The sequence below is a fragment of the Lygodium microphyllum genome, chromosome 10, assembly GCF_053477565.2.
Source record: "Lygodium microphyllum isolate KBCC chromosome 10, Lygodium_microphyllum_v1.1.10, whole genome shotgun sequence".
Lineage (NCBI taxonomy): Eukaryota > Viridiplantae > Streptophyta > Polypodiopsida > Schizaeales > Lygodiaceae > Lygodium > Lygodium microphyllum.
The window spans coordinates 95463312-95477781 of record NC_141144.1 but is presented as its reverse complement, the minus strand read 5'-3'; positions in this window follow the sequence as shown (position 1 = coordinate 95477781).

Here is a 14470-nt window from a genome sequence, read left to right as displayed (position 1 = left end):
CCATGATTCAAGATGCACTCTCAAACAAGCTCCATTTCTAAGCTTCGAGCTCCAACCTCCATAGCCATGTGCGCAAGAAAGGAGAAGAGAAGAAGACAATGATGAAGAGAGGAGAATAAGAGCTTCCCCATGGTCCCTCACTCACACACACACACACTCTCCCTCTCTCACACTCCCTCTCTCATGCACAAGAAGGAAGCAAGAGCAAGAAGCAAGAAGAAAACAAGTTTGGCCACACATAAGAATGATCTTTTTCATTCTCTTTTTGTCTTTTATGCATGCCCTATCCCCTCCTTGGGTGGCCATCCCCTTTTTAGTCCTGACATTGTCCATTCCTCTACTCTATTTTCTCCTTCTTTCTATTAGCATAGGCCTCAACCTGTGCCTCTCATTTCCTACAACTTGCATGGTGCTCTTTTACAAAATGAATTATAATGCACCTGGTGCTTTTCTTGCTAACATATTAAGGTGCATTTATTATTGTGCACTTCTTTTTACATTTGACACTTTTTCTTGCACTTCATGTCTTCAGATCTTTTTTGAGTGCGCCTTTGTCCTCCTTCTTCCTCTTGCCTTGGGACTATCTTCCATTTCCAATTTTTTGAATTTTTTCTTTCTTGGTCTTCCGAGGGTTAACAACGTAGCTTTGGAAATGTCAACATTTAATACAAACTTAAGTTGACATGTGATAAGAGTTGAAACAACATAAAACTTGATTGAGTCAATGATAAATCCTCTCATCATAGCTTAACACTTAAATTGACAAATTTGAGAAGAAAACACAAACAAGGCATAAAATCACGAAAGCAAGAGAAGTATAAGATGCGAGATTGGATACAATCTATGTCATGCATTGAGAGGGCTCTCATCAATGCATGTATTTAGTTTATTAGATTTTCTTTTGTCCAGAACTATCCCTTTTTACAAAAAGAAAACACAAGCTTTCGCTAATTGAGCTTGTTTAATTAAACAAAGGTTTTGAACCATTATTTATCAAATAAATAACCAACTCTAAGGCTAAATAAAAGTTCAATATCAATGCCAATATGCTTTACAAATGATAATTGGCAAGCAATCAACAATGCAGTAAAATTAAACATATCCATCAAAACTCCTTCAGTAAATGATTCTAATGGCACTGATTATCACCGTTAAATAAATAGTTAAGGGATACTCCAAGGGCACCCAACTAATAAAAAAGGTGCTACAAGAATTGTTTACACACATAAACACTAATATTGGTTGATATGCATATTACGAAATCATCTACTAATAGAAATCACCCATGTATACAAGTGCAAGTTTCATGCTTAGAAATGATAGACATCTCTATCAACTTTCTACTTAAGGGGGAGCCATCTAAGGCCATCATTCCCTCAAGAATATGACCCAACACATAGACAAAAACCATTCAAGTCCATCATCTCTCTAGGTAACACCTCCTAGTGATACACCCGAGGGTGGGAAAGCAAGGTGCCCCTCGCTAGTGGAAATCACTCATAGACAAGAGTGAGATTTCGTGCTTGAAAAGGATAGATATCCCATCAACTTTCTACTCAAGGGAGAACCATCTAAGGCCATTATCCCCTTCAAAATGTATATTGGCATATAGAGAATAACAACTTAAGGCCATCGTCTCTTTAGCTAATGCCTTGTGGCAACATACCCTCGAGATAGGAAAACAATCATCCTTAGTCTCTTGTGACAAGATGTGTAGAGAGTAAGTGGAATAAGAGCACAAAGTGCAAGCTTGCTAACAAGTATCAAGAATAAGTGTTTCCAGTCCTAGTGGTCATTTGGTCAACCTCAATGATAGCTTTAGGCGCTAAAATTTCAATGTCTTCTTCTAACAAAGGATGTCAATCCATGAATAGGGTGAAAACTTTGAGTTTGTAAAAGGTCAAAGAAGACCAATGTGAAAGGTGTTGTGAATATTCTAACGTGAAGATAAATTAGGTATATCATTGATTTCCCTAGTGATTTTGAAAGGTCCATAGAATCTACAAGCAAGCTTATTATTTGGGTTTCTTTCAACACTTGTTAATCTACCTTTCTCTATTCTGAATTGTACAAAATAGCCTTTTTTAAAATCCATGGCTCACCTTCTCTTATTGGTTTGACTTGTTTATGATTGTTCCCATGCTCTTTATCAATCATTTTTCTCAACTGCTCAAAATAGTGAAATTGTCTTGCACCAAACCATCAACATAGAATTACAGGGGCACTTTTTTCCCCTCTTTAACAGGTTTTTTCCCTCGACCTTGTATATATGCCTATTCACTTTTAGGGCATACATAGTCTTGTAAATCTTCTTTATCGATCCCTTTCAATACACTTTAAGTTGTGCTCTCCCAAGCTTCTTCTTCTCCAAGCTATGTACTTGCAGTCCTACAATCTTAAATCCAACAATTGGTTTTTAAGTAGACATTGACCTTTTGGGAAGAGCTGCACCCTCTACTTGATTTCCTCGGACTGGGATGAGATTTGATGAGCATTTGCAAGTCAACAAATGTTATAGGATAGCTCGTAAGGGCTAACTATTGTTAGATATTTTATTCGAGTTCATCTCGAACCTCCATATGTAGCCTTGCCAATATTACGAAGGTTGTTTTGTCCCTTTGTGCACACAATTTTTGACATTAATCACTTTTATATATAAGAGCCCTTACAATCTCATTTATATTGTGCTACATACCACATGTTGTATAAAGTATGATCAATGGCCATGGCTAGAAATAATGATGTATTCTATATGTGGTTGTTGATGGGGACAAGTTGGATGAAACCAACTCTCCACTATCGGCTTACATGATGCATCATAGATTGGTTACAAAGGGGCTTTGATGCATTGTACATTGAATTGAAATATGTCTTGATCATGTTTCAAAGTTGTAAATGCAATAAAAGCAACAAAAATGGATGATGTTGAGAATATGCAGGTTTAAGTTTTGCTCCAACTAGTGCTAGAGTATCACCATCACCTACTCCTAAGCAGGTTTCTTTGAATGGCAAAGATGTAGAGGTCATGCTTTTATTGCATTGTCTACTAAACATACCATGATCCCACATATTTGATTAGGTAAGATAGCTAAGGATGCTTGGGATACTCTTGCATATTTTTATTAAGGAAGAGATGGGACTCATATTGCTTGCATGTGTAAGCAGTTAGAAAGTGAAGATATGGATGAAGGTGACTCCATTGATTTTTTTATAAATAAATATAAAAAATATTAAGGAGTAGTTGATTTGGATGAAGATGAGATTTTGCAAGACAATTTACTTGTGCAAATTGTTCTTAATGGTCTTTATGATTCTTATTAGAGTTTTGCATCTACTATTCATCTCATGATGAAAGGAAATTTAAATGTTTTGTCATTTGATAAGTTGATTTCTATTTTGATGCAATTAGAATAATCTAAACAAAACAAGTCCCTTATGCGTGTTGCAAACTAAGTAATTGTGGCTAGTTAGAAAAATAAAGGAAAATCTTCCTTTTTTGTTAGTAAGAAAAAATTTGCAAATACTACTTAAACAAAGAAGGTTTACTAGGATAAGAAGAAAAAAGAGAGTTAGATATTTTGCATGTATTGCAAGGTAAAAGATCATGTCATAAAGTACTATCCTAAACTAGCTATGAAAGAGGCTACTATGGTTGTTTGCAAATGCCTCTCCGTCAGAGTCAAAATTTTTAAATGTTGTGCATATTATACAATGGGCTTTAGTGTCCAATGAAGTTACAACCCTTCTTTACATGATTCTTGCATGTGTATCATGGTAGAAGCATATTACTTATCTAAGTAGTTTGCTTCTCTTGAGGCTACCCCTAAAATTAGTAATGTGACATGTGCCAATAACCTCTTATGCAATCAAAGGAGTTGAACAATTTGTGTGGACTTTTGTTAATGGGAGTACTTTCCCTCTTATGGATGCTTTGTATATACCAACAATTTAAAAAAATTATTATCAGTTTTTACACTTGCCAAGTTTGGCTTGATTATGAAGTTTGTTGATGATAGATGTACAATTCATGATCTCTCTTGTGGTGATACGATTATTCTATCTACTTCACCATGTTGTGGACTACATAAGCTCAATAACTATGACAAATGTGTGGAGGACATGGCCTCTATTGCTTCAGATTCACAAGCAATGTCAAATATATATATAAATGTTGGCATGCATGTTTTGGTCACCTAAATTTTGCTACTTTACTGCACTTGTAAAATCCTGATATGGTATCCTGATTGCCTCCTCTTGAGGCACTTGCAAAATACATTTGTGAAGGCTGCACATTGGGTAAAATGTAGTGCGCATTTTCAAAATATGGTTCAATGAGAGTTGTTTGCAAACTACATCTTGTACATAGTAATGATTGTGGTCCAATGCAAACAACATCTTTTAGCAACTACTTGTACTTCATGACTTTTGTTGATGACTACTCTAGGTATGCATATGTATATGGTTTAAAAGTTGAGTCTAAAGTGTTTTTGTGCTTTTAGAAGTTTGTTAGTATGGCTAAAATTTTGTCATGATATAAAGTCAGCAGCCTCTGTTCTGATCAAGGGGGGGAGTATATGTCTAAGGAACTAAATGCATATATGGTTGAATGTGGGAAAAAACAGTAATGTGTAGTGCCATATGCACCATAACAAAATGATGTAGTTGAGAGGAAAAACAATTTACACATAGAATGGAATGATGCATGATTAAGAGTTAAGATTTGCCACATGGTTTGTGGTTTGAAGCTTTTTTTTGTGCAGCTTATGTACTAAACAAGTGTTCCATTAAGGCTTTATAGTTTATCACTTTGAATGAGGCTTAGCATGGTAAAAAACCATTTGTGACTCACTTGCATGTTTTTTGGTTTCTTGGCTTATACTTTGGTTCCAGTGTAACATTCCAATAAGTTGGATGAAAAGGTCATAAAATGTATATAGTAATGAATGTAAAGGTTATAAGTTCTACCATCCATAAAGTAAGTGTACCTTGGTCAATTGTGATGTTTTCTCTGTGGAAGATGCTCTTCAGCTTTTACTTTTATGTATAAAAGAGATAGACATATGCTCATAAACTATCCATGATACTTTGTTGCCTCTTTTTAGTGGTGTGGAATCACATGCAATGCCTAATGAGGTAGTTTTTCAACCTATGTAGGTTTCTCATGATAATGCAAATCAACCTATTTCAGATGTAGATATGAATGATGTACTTCTTAATGAGAGAGTAGAGATTGAGTAAATTAGGATTATGCCAAAATGGCTAGTGTAAACATTGTGTGATAGTAAGTTGGTTGTACACTTGACTAGTCGTACTCATTGAAGCTCTCATAGTGTCTCTTATACATCACATTATTATGCATTGGCTATTTCTACCTTATGTGATAAGGATGAGCATGTGACTTTTAAAGAGGCACAAAATTCAAAAAATTGGATGGTTGTTATGCAATATATGATGCTATTATCAAAAATTGAACTTGATTCTTATGTGCTTTGTCTCCTAAAAGGAAGGCCATTTGTACTATGTGGATTTACAAGTTAAAACATGAGCCAAATGGTAGTGTTGATCACTACAAATCTTGACTTATGACAAAGGGTTATGCTAAGCAAAAGGGTGTTGATTGTGATGAGATATTTGCTCCTACCTGCCATTTGATGAGTATTTATAGCATTTATGCATTAGAAACCCATAATGGTTGGAACGACCATCAAAAATTAGACATCAATACAATATTTTTAAATTGTGATTTACATGAGGAAGTGGATGTTTTTCAACCTCATGGTTTTGTGCAAAAGGGGAAGAAAATAAAGCATACATACTGAAAAAGGATTTGTATGGTTTGAAGCAAGCACCTCCAGCTTGATATGAGAAGATACATGCATACTTGACTACACTAAGTTTCTAGAATAGTCCAATTGAGACATATTCTATGCTAAACATGAGGGTGATATGCCTTTAATCATTGTGGTTGTTAACCAATAGATGAACAAGGTGAAAAATCTAGAAAAGCTAAAACAGAAGACAAGGCCAAGCCAAAGTGAAATGGAAGACAAAGGCACACAAGGAAAATCTAGAAACACAAGAAGCGCAGAAAAGTCCTAAATAAGGAAGAAAGGCGCACAAGGAAAAGCGCAAGTCAATACTTTTGTAAAAGAGCGCAAGTGCATCGTGATTTAATTTAAGGAGTGCCGGGCTCTCACCCGTGCAATTTGTAAATATAGATGGGCGGTAGGAAGGAAGCTAGGAAGATAGGAGGACAATGGGAAAAAGGGCCTAGGCCACGGCCGGCCATGTAAAAAAGGGGATAAGGGGATGACCGCCCAAAAGGGATTTAGGGTTTTGTATATAAAGTTGAAAAGTGAATGAGAAGCTCCTTCTTGTGTGTGGCCAAAAGTGGGTCTCCTCTTCTTCTTATTCTTCTTGCTTGCTTGAGCTTGTGCTTGAGAGAGGGAGTGTGAGAAGTGTGAGAGAGTGAGTGTGTGAGAGTGAGGGACCGAGGAGGAGAAGCTCTCCATCTTCTCCTCTTTTCTTCTCTTCTCTTCTCTTCTCTTGTCTTACTCGTGACAATGGAGCTTGGAGCTTGGAGCTTGAGGATGGAGCTTGCTTGAAGCTTATACTTGGATCGTGGAGCTACCGAAGTGCGCGGGAGAGGAGGTAACTCAATCGGCATGGATGTAAGCTCACTGCACTCGTAGATATGGATGGCGCATCGGCTATGTGAGAGATAGCCATTAGTGCTCAGCTTGGAATGCTTGAAACAATAAGTGGTTCGTGAGTCTTGGCAGTTGAGCGAAAGCTCCCACATTTTGGTTCCATTGCCGGGACCAACGGATTCAAGCCTTGAGCGCTTGCATGCTTTGAATCGAGCATTGGAGTAGGGTTTTCCGTGAACCGATGCTTGAGGTAGATAGGTAGGAAGCGAGGGAGTTTGAAGAGGTATTAGATCTTCTTAGCAAGTAGGTTTTTGTTGTTTTGGACTTGAGAAAGTGTGACGGAGTAGGGTAGGTATTTTCCTTATGATTTTTTCTTGCATCTAGGAAGGATAGGAGCAAAACATTGGAGCAAACAGTGGGGTTTTCTGTTGCTATATAACAGGCTGAAGCAGGGAAAAGAAGGGCAAAAATGAAATTTTGGGTTAAATGTTAGTAAGGGGAGCAAGATTAAGGTGAGTGTAGGCCTCGGCAGGGTGATAAGGGGCCAGGAGTGGCAAGAAAGGCCACATTGTGCATTGCAGGGTTTCAGGAGAGCAGGAGAGAGGGAGAAAGCTTCGTCGCATTGATCCGCTTCGATCTGGCCATCCAGGAGTTATTTGCCTAGCCTAGGTAATTCTACACCTTCCCCTACATGAGTAGGTTGGATCTGGAGCTGCTCAACCAGGGGGAAGGCCTCCAATGCTCGGCGCGGCGAATTTCGTGAAGTCCGGTGAAAAAACGCGTCGCGCTCGGCGTGTCCGAGTGACGGCGATTCTGGGCCCAGTCCCAGAATTGGCCCTAAAACCGCTCGGACATTCGGTCCTCGGCCTACTACTACTCGGACAACTTGACTCGACCCACTCAACTCAAACACCCACCGCTCGGCCCATCCGAATTGATCATTCGGACCAACTTCGAAATTCGGCCTCGGCCCATTGGACTTGGCCCTTGGACAACTAGACTCAAACTGGCCGAATTTGACATTTGGACCAATTACATTCGGCCCTTTCTACTCGGCCCTTGGATGGTAGGCCAAATCGGGCACTTGGCCCCTGCAATTCGGACCTGTTGGGCCGAATTTAGATTTTTTGAAATTTTAACTTGAAGACAGTGAAACTGATCGAGAGACTATATAGAGCCGAAACCATATCATAGATCAATCATCACTGGGCTAAAACTTAGAGCAAGTAGTTCAAAATTTGGCTATAAACGGTATTTTAAATCACGTATGGCATTTACCGTAACGGCCCTACGGGTCGGGGGGGACTGTCCCCCCTGAACCCCCGCAGAGGAGGCTCTGCCCCCTCCGCACCTCCCCGTGTAGGTTGGAGAGAAAACAGGCGCCATGACAGGTCCTCCAAAATAGACCCTAGTGTAGTAATGGCTCTACACGAGCATGGATTCTCACTTGCAAAAGAGCAACCAAAAGCCCATACCCGAACAGAGATAAACAGAGATCCTAAAACCTCAATGGGCCAATCTAGACAACAAGGGCAAAAAGACCACACTATAAAAACACGTACGTGTTGCATTCAGAATGCATCTAGTCAAAGTGGAAAGCAACAACATCAAGCTACAATAGTGAGAATGACTAGATATGACAGTCCTGACGATAAATGCTCCTGGAATAGCACTGCATTGACGATCCAAGACATCAGTGGAGAATCCACATTTGGTCGTGCAGTTGGGGACTCAAGGGCATTTGTCAGAAGGCTTAAATTTACAAGCCAAGACCCGAAAGACGAAGACATAGTACCACCTGCTTATCTTAGGATCAAACTCACTGCGAAAAGAGAGCATACCAGCGATACTCTAATTAATGAAGGAGCAGATTTTAATATCTTGACCTATGAATCATGGACCCTACTAGGCTAATCAGAGCTCACACCGACTAATGCAACTCTTAGCCCTTATGGGGGACACCCACAAGCACTCATAGGAAAGTGCAAAATACTTGCGACAATTGAGACTGAAAGCTTGCCTATCCTATTTCATGTTCCTCCAAATAGTGCTAATTGCGAGAAGGGAACCCTCCTTGGAAGATCCTTCAAAAGGGAGACCAAGTGTGAGGTCGACTATGTAGCACGGAGGATACACCTGACGCTGTCGGGAGTGAGGATAGTCACAACCTTTAGAAAGGGTGACCTTATCGAACCTCGAGGGAAAGGCAAGGAAGGTGCTGACATAACAATCAAGCCTACTAACGAGGGTAAGGACTTATTTGAAGAGTTGATAAAAGCACAGGTTGAACAATGAGAATTAGTGAGTGAGGCCATGTCTGAAACAAGAAGGTCAGGAGACAATGCCAAGGACGGGCTTTGGACTTACAAATATCATAGAAGACCCCAAAGGAAGCCCAAGCCTTATAGACAAAGGCATCAATGGAGTGTCAGCACAACACCGCGATGGATATCCAAAGCGTTGCTACGTGCTTAAGGGTATTATGCAAGTAATGATGGATTTTGGTACCAAAACCCCCTGCTAAACCACCTCTATCAGCTGAAGGCCAGATTGCATAAAAAATGACGAAGCACAGGAGGAAATCTAAGAGAAACCCCAGGTCTCGAGGCAAGAAACCAAACATGAGTGTTCGAAAGAAAAATCCTCAACCTAGCATGCTTAATAAGCAGATGTCATATGTAACCATTGAGCGTGCACCACTAGTGCTCAAGGAGCTTTTGACTTCCCAAGAGGATAATGAGCACCAGAGGCACAACACTGCTCATAAAAAGGCTGATTGCTCAACAAAGAAAATGGCACAATCGTTTAATAGTGTCGAGCAAATCATTCAGGCAGTGCCACGTCCACCTAAGAGTCCTAGATCTCCTACACCCTCTTTTCCCAAACAGACACAAGAAGCACAATAGCACTCGTCAAGGGCGGTTGCTCAATCCCAATCTCTATCTCCATCTAAGCTTCCAAATGTCCAAGAGGTGGGACATGACACCATCCATAGCTCTCAGCCCAAGGATATGCATGTGCAACCTAATGTGACTAGATCAACTCATGCTCGATCTACACAAGTGGTTGCTCAAAGGGCAACAAAAGACACAACCACTTCCGATCGCCCTAAGGACTTGACACTGCAATCTACTTGCAGTAGCCAGTCCACTAAGATAGCTGCTACTACTTCCAATCAGGGACCACAGCAGTCACAGCCCTTGGCTGTGACAATGCCCCTTGCGGAACATGTGCTTAGTAGTCCACCTGTGGAGGAGGTGTCGCAACCAACTTCCTCGACGACTCTAGCACCTCCAAAGCGCCTAAAGCCTAGGCTAGAAGAGTTAAATAGAAGGAAATTGGTTAAAGAGCTAGACTCTCCAGAAATAGAGGCAGTTGTACCCTCACAACCTAGCAAGGCTATTCAGCAAGCTGTGCCTATGTCCCATGAGGACACATTAGAGAAAGAGAATGCTGAGGCCGAACTAAGCACATCAACGGGGCTGACCTAGTTTAGGGTCCTGAGTCGTTAAGTTATGCACCTTCACCGACCAAGAAAAAGAGGAGAAAACAATGAAAACAACAGCAGTTACAGGTGGTTGTGGACCCCAAGAACATTGAGACCAAGAGCGCTAGAGAGTTGAGGAATAAAGCATCGAGTCCATCCACCAATTAACCCATTGATGTCTCTCCTAATATCGGTGAAACCTCAGACACATTTGTGTGCTCTGAAAAATCAAAGCAACCGTTACCATCAACGGTTGCTTGCAACACTCAATCCATCGACAACAGAACTCACGTTGACCAATCAAGAGTGGATACAATGTTGTCACAACAGGGTGACAAATCTATACCAGTCCATCTGAGGAAAACCATGACAAAATAGCAGCAAAACCTCAGGAAAAATGCACAAACCCCAAGAGCGTAAGCGATCCTGGTGTTGACCAATCTTTCTCATCTAGGCCTAACCCCTAGCTATGCTAAAGCCTAGGCAAACTCCTAGAACCTTGCATGAGATAGCAACCAAGCAAGCCCTTGTTGAACATAGAAGTGTCGCAAAATGCTTAACCGAGTTGGATGCTAAGCTCAAGGTGTTCGCACGTGTCTACGTTCTTGCGGATATGGGTGCATTCCCTAAGGAGCAGCTTGGAGAATACTTGCCATTTTCCCTATCCTGGGAAGAGCAAGAACATTTTAACGAGCACTATGACAGGCTCCTACATGAACGCATGTGACTCATCTTTGACGAGGAAGCCGACGAACTATGCTTAACTGTAATATTTAATGATGTGCTCTACCAACCAAATCTCTTAGAGATAGAGCAACTAAAGCGACAATCGGAGGGTCAAAGTCAATTTGAGAAACGTTGGTTTGAAAACCGTGTTGCAATAGCCGAACTAGGAGCCCAAATCATGATAGTCTCAGAAGAGCGATTGGCCAAATGGCGGTCTCAAAGTGACCCAACCTATGTGGCACCAACTTCCTTTCGAGTGCTAACTGCCATTCGAGGTATGGACATAGTTGGAACTAGCCAAGAGAACTCTTTAACTAATAAGGTTCTCATTGAGGAGGAGCTACATGTTGCAAGTAGACTCGGACAAGGTTCCATGCTACTCGATGTTGCAAAATATCTATCGGTATTGAGTAAGCTGCCATGAGTACTAGATGCGTGCGCCACACTTCAGTACAATCCAGAGTTCTACAATTGGCTTTTATCCTCGTGAAGTGACATGGATTCGTAAATATGTATATAAATAAACAATGATTTTTGTGTGACCTTGTATAGACAATATCAACACACACAAGCAATGATAGTCAAACTCAGGGAGAAGAGTTGGGTTTGATAGGCTAAGCTCCTCAGGTCCTCCTCTCATCACATATTTAGAAGTTGTGTAACCATTCCCACCTCCAAGTGAAGGGCATGCAACCCTCATTACCGCCATAGGAAGCCTTGACCAACAACTTTGATGGTGTAGACGGGGTACCATCCCTTTCTATACACCTTTCTCCCTTTCCGGTCTACCCTTCCGAGGATGAGCCCTGCCCCACTCCATAACAACTAGTCCACACAACATTGCATAAGCCAAGATTTGCTAATTGCTGGAGGCAAAACGAACATCATCATGGGGGCCATCCCTCTACAACAAACACTACATGCCTCACCTCTCCCCTCTTTATCATATGCACTTGATAACCCACTGTATAATCTCTTCCATGCAAATAGTTTTATCATGCCTCAAGGCCTAATCCTTGATTCACATTTTGCAGGACCCCCTACGATAGCCGATATAGAGCACCCAGTGCAGTTAGCTTGCAAGGACGCTATCCGCCGTCGAAGGGAGCATGTAGCAAAAGCACCTCAGCCGGGACGCTACGTACCTGCCCTTAAAAGGTATGCAAAGAAACAAGGCCCCAAGCGACATCGGCTTGGACGTAGGCTAAAAGATCCTTATGCCAGGGGAATAGAAGCTCAAGGGAGCACAAGGGGTGTGGCAACACCAGCCGTACAGGCTACCACCAGACGCTCGGGCACTAGGTGCTCGAAAGAGGAGAGGGCAGCTCGAGACAAGCAGGAATTTGATGCATTGTTTAAAAGCATTCTGAAAACAGTTGCGGCAAAGGAGTACAGCATCTGGGTCCTAGCCGACATCTTCCCCGACCACCCTTACAAGAGCCCCTCACCAGTAGAGCCTCAGTCGCTCGACCACTCGGACTCGCCCCGCCTTGTACAAATAGAGTAGCCCCACGTTATGTAAAAGGCTTATCAAATGCTACCTGGCCATGACTTTTTGTCTTTAAAGGGTTACATGCTGACATGTTCCCCAATTGTACAAACTTTTCATATCTGCATTTACTATGTTTCACGTCTTTAACAAAAGAAAAATATAATCAAGCGCATGTGATAAGTATCTATGTCAACACCATGGAATTCAAATAAGTGATGTCTCCTTGTGTTGCACTGGTTTATTATAGTTGTGGCATGTGCCGTGCATGTACTCTCATGAAGTGACAAGTGGATGCAGGATGATGCAAGTCTTTGTGCGAAAGTGTTCAATACCCAAGACACCACAAGACCGCCAACCCCACAAAGAGCTGCGACAAAGCCACGCTGCTGAAAGCAAAAAATCACCCTTGCGAGTGCCCACGTTGCATGGCCTAAAGCATGATATTACCCACTTCCTCTTTCTGGGTTACACTCTACGTCGGACACTCATGGCAGCTGTTACCCCAATTGTACCAATATCGCACGTTCCAAAGAGGGTTGCAATATCTCAAGTGTATCTCCCTATCTCAACAACTGCTTCTCTAACAACGAGGCTAGGACACAATCATCACTGTAATATCCATTTCCTGAGCCTTCGAAGCTTGACATTTCCCAACCCATTGAAAGGCTGATAGCCTCAACATATTGCAATGGTTGTACTCAGGCAAGTCCAAAAAAAAAAATGAGAAAAGAGAATAGAAACAAAGAAACAAAGAAAAAAGCATAAGAAAAAGAAAACGGAAAAGGAAAAAAGCAAAGAAAAGAACGAAAAGATATGAAGCACCCACGATCACCGCACAGTACCTAGGGGTCCTCAAATTAGGTACGTCCAATGACCGTGGTCGACTGGCTCCGTCCCTAGTCCCCTAGCCCTTTAGCATCACCCACAATTGTTCAGGGCAGGACATACCTAGGGAGCTTGTCTCGCCTATGGTTAGACCTGTCACCTTGACCCATTCGCACGATTTTCTCTTGTACTCTGCCTTAATACCATTGCAATCAATTATGGTAAGCACCGCACGAATGGCCATGAAAAGTACACCATCCTCATCAAGCAAGTCCAATAGCTTCCATCTACCGAAAGTGCGGTGTCCCTGTGTTCAATTATGCTACGTCGTGTAGTCATAATGCAAAGGATGTCTCATACACCTTCATGTGTACTTCTTCTCAACATGGACAACTTTGCTTCATCTACACATTGTTATGAGAAACCAGCCACAGTCTTCTAACTACGTAATATCTAAGTATGCACAAGCACTCACATAATATCTGCATCGAAATATATACACAGTTTGGGTCCTCAAGTGCAGGACAATACTCTCAGCTTACTTAGAGTTCGACCTGTCTCCCAAACTAATTGAACTATGTCTTGTGCACGATAGAGAAGACTAGCACTACCCCTAGGTAGAGACCACCTATGAGAGGCTTTCAATTGCAGGTATTGAAGACTCCAACGAAAGTGTCGTTCACTCTTCATCGACACCCAACTCTGAATTCTTATCCTTTATCATCCTGCAAGTCCACCAAGAATCGTCATGTACAGAATCCCCAACAAACCAATACTTGTGTTGGCTAGCAGTGCAATCCCCAAAAAAGAACAGCCCTACCACCAACTCCAACAATCCTACCACCATCTACCTAAGCCACCAACGTGTCCCCCAACGACCTTCCTCCACACCACCACCAACACTCCACGGCAACCACCGATGTCCCTTCCACCCACATCTTCAGTGCATGCTAAAGCCTGCTACCTATGACGGTGAGTGCCATGGGACTGGCACTCATCTAGGCGGGGGGTAATGTTAACCTGTAGATAAACAATGTGGAAAATCTAGAAAAGCTAAAATAGAAGACAAGCCCAAGGCAAAGTGAAATGGAAGACAAAGGCGCACAAGGAAAATCTAGAAACACAAGAAGCGTAGAAAAGCCCTAAATAAGGGAGAAATGCGCACAAGGAAAAGTGCAAGTCAATACTTTTGTAAAAGAGTGCAAGCGCATCGTGATTTAATTTAAGGAGCGCCGGGCTCTCACCCGTGCAATTTGTAAATATAGATGGGCGGTAGGAAGGAAGCTAGGA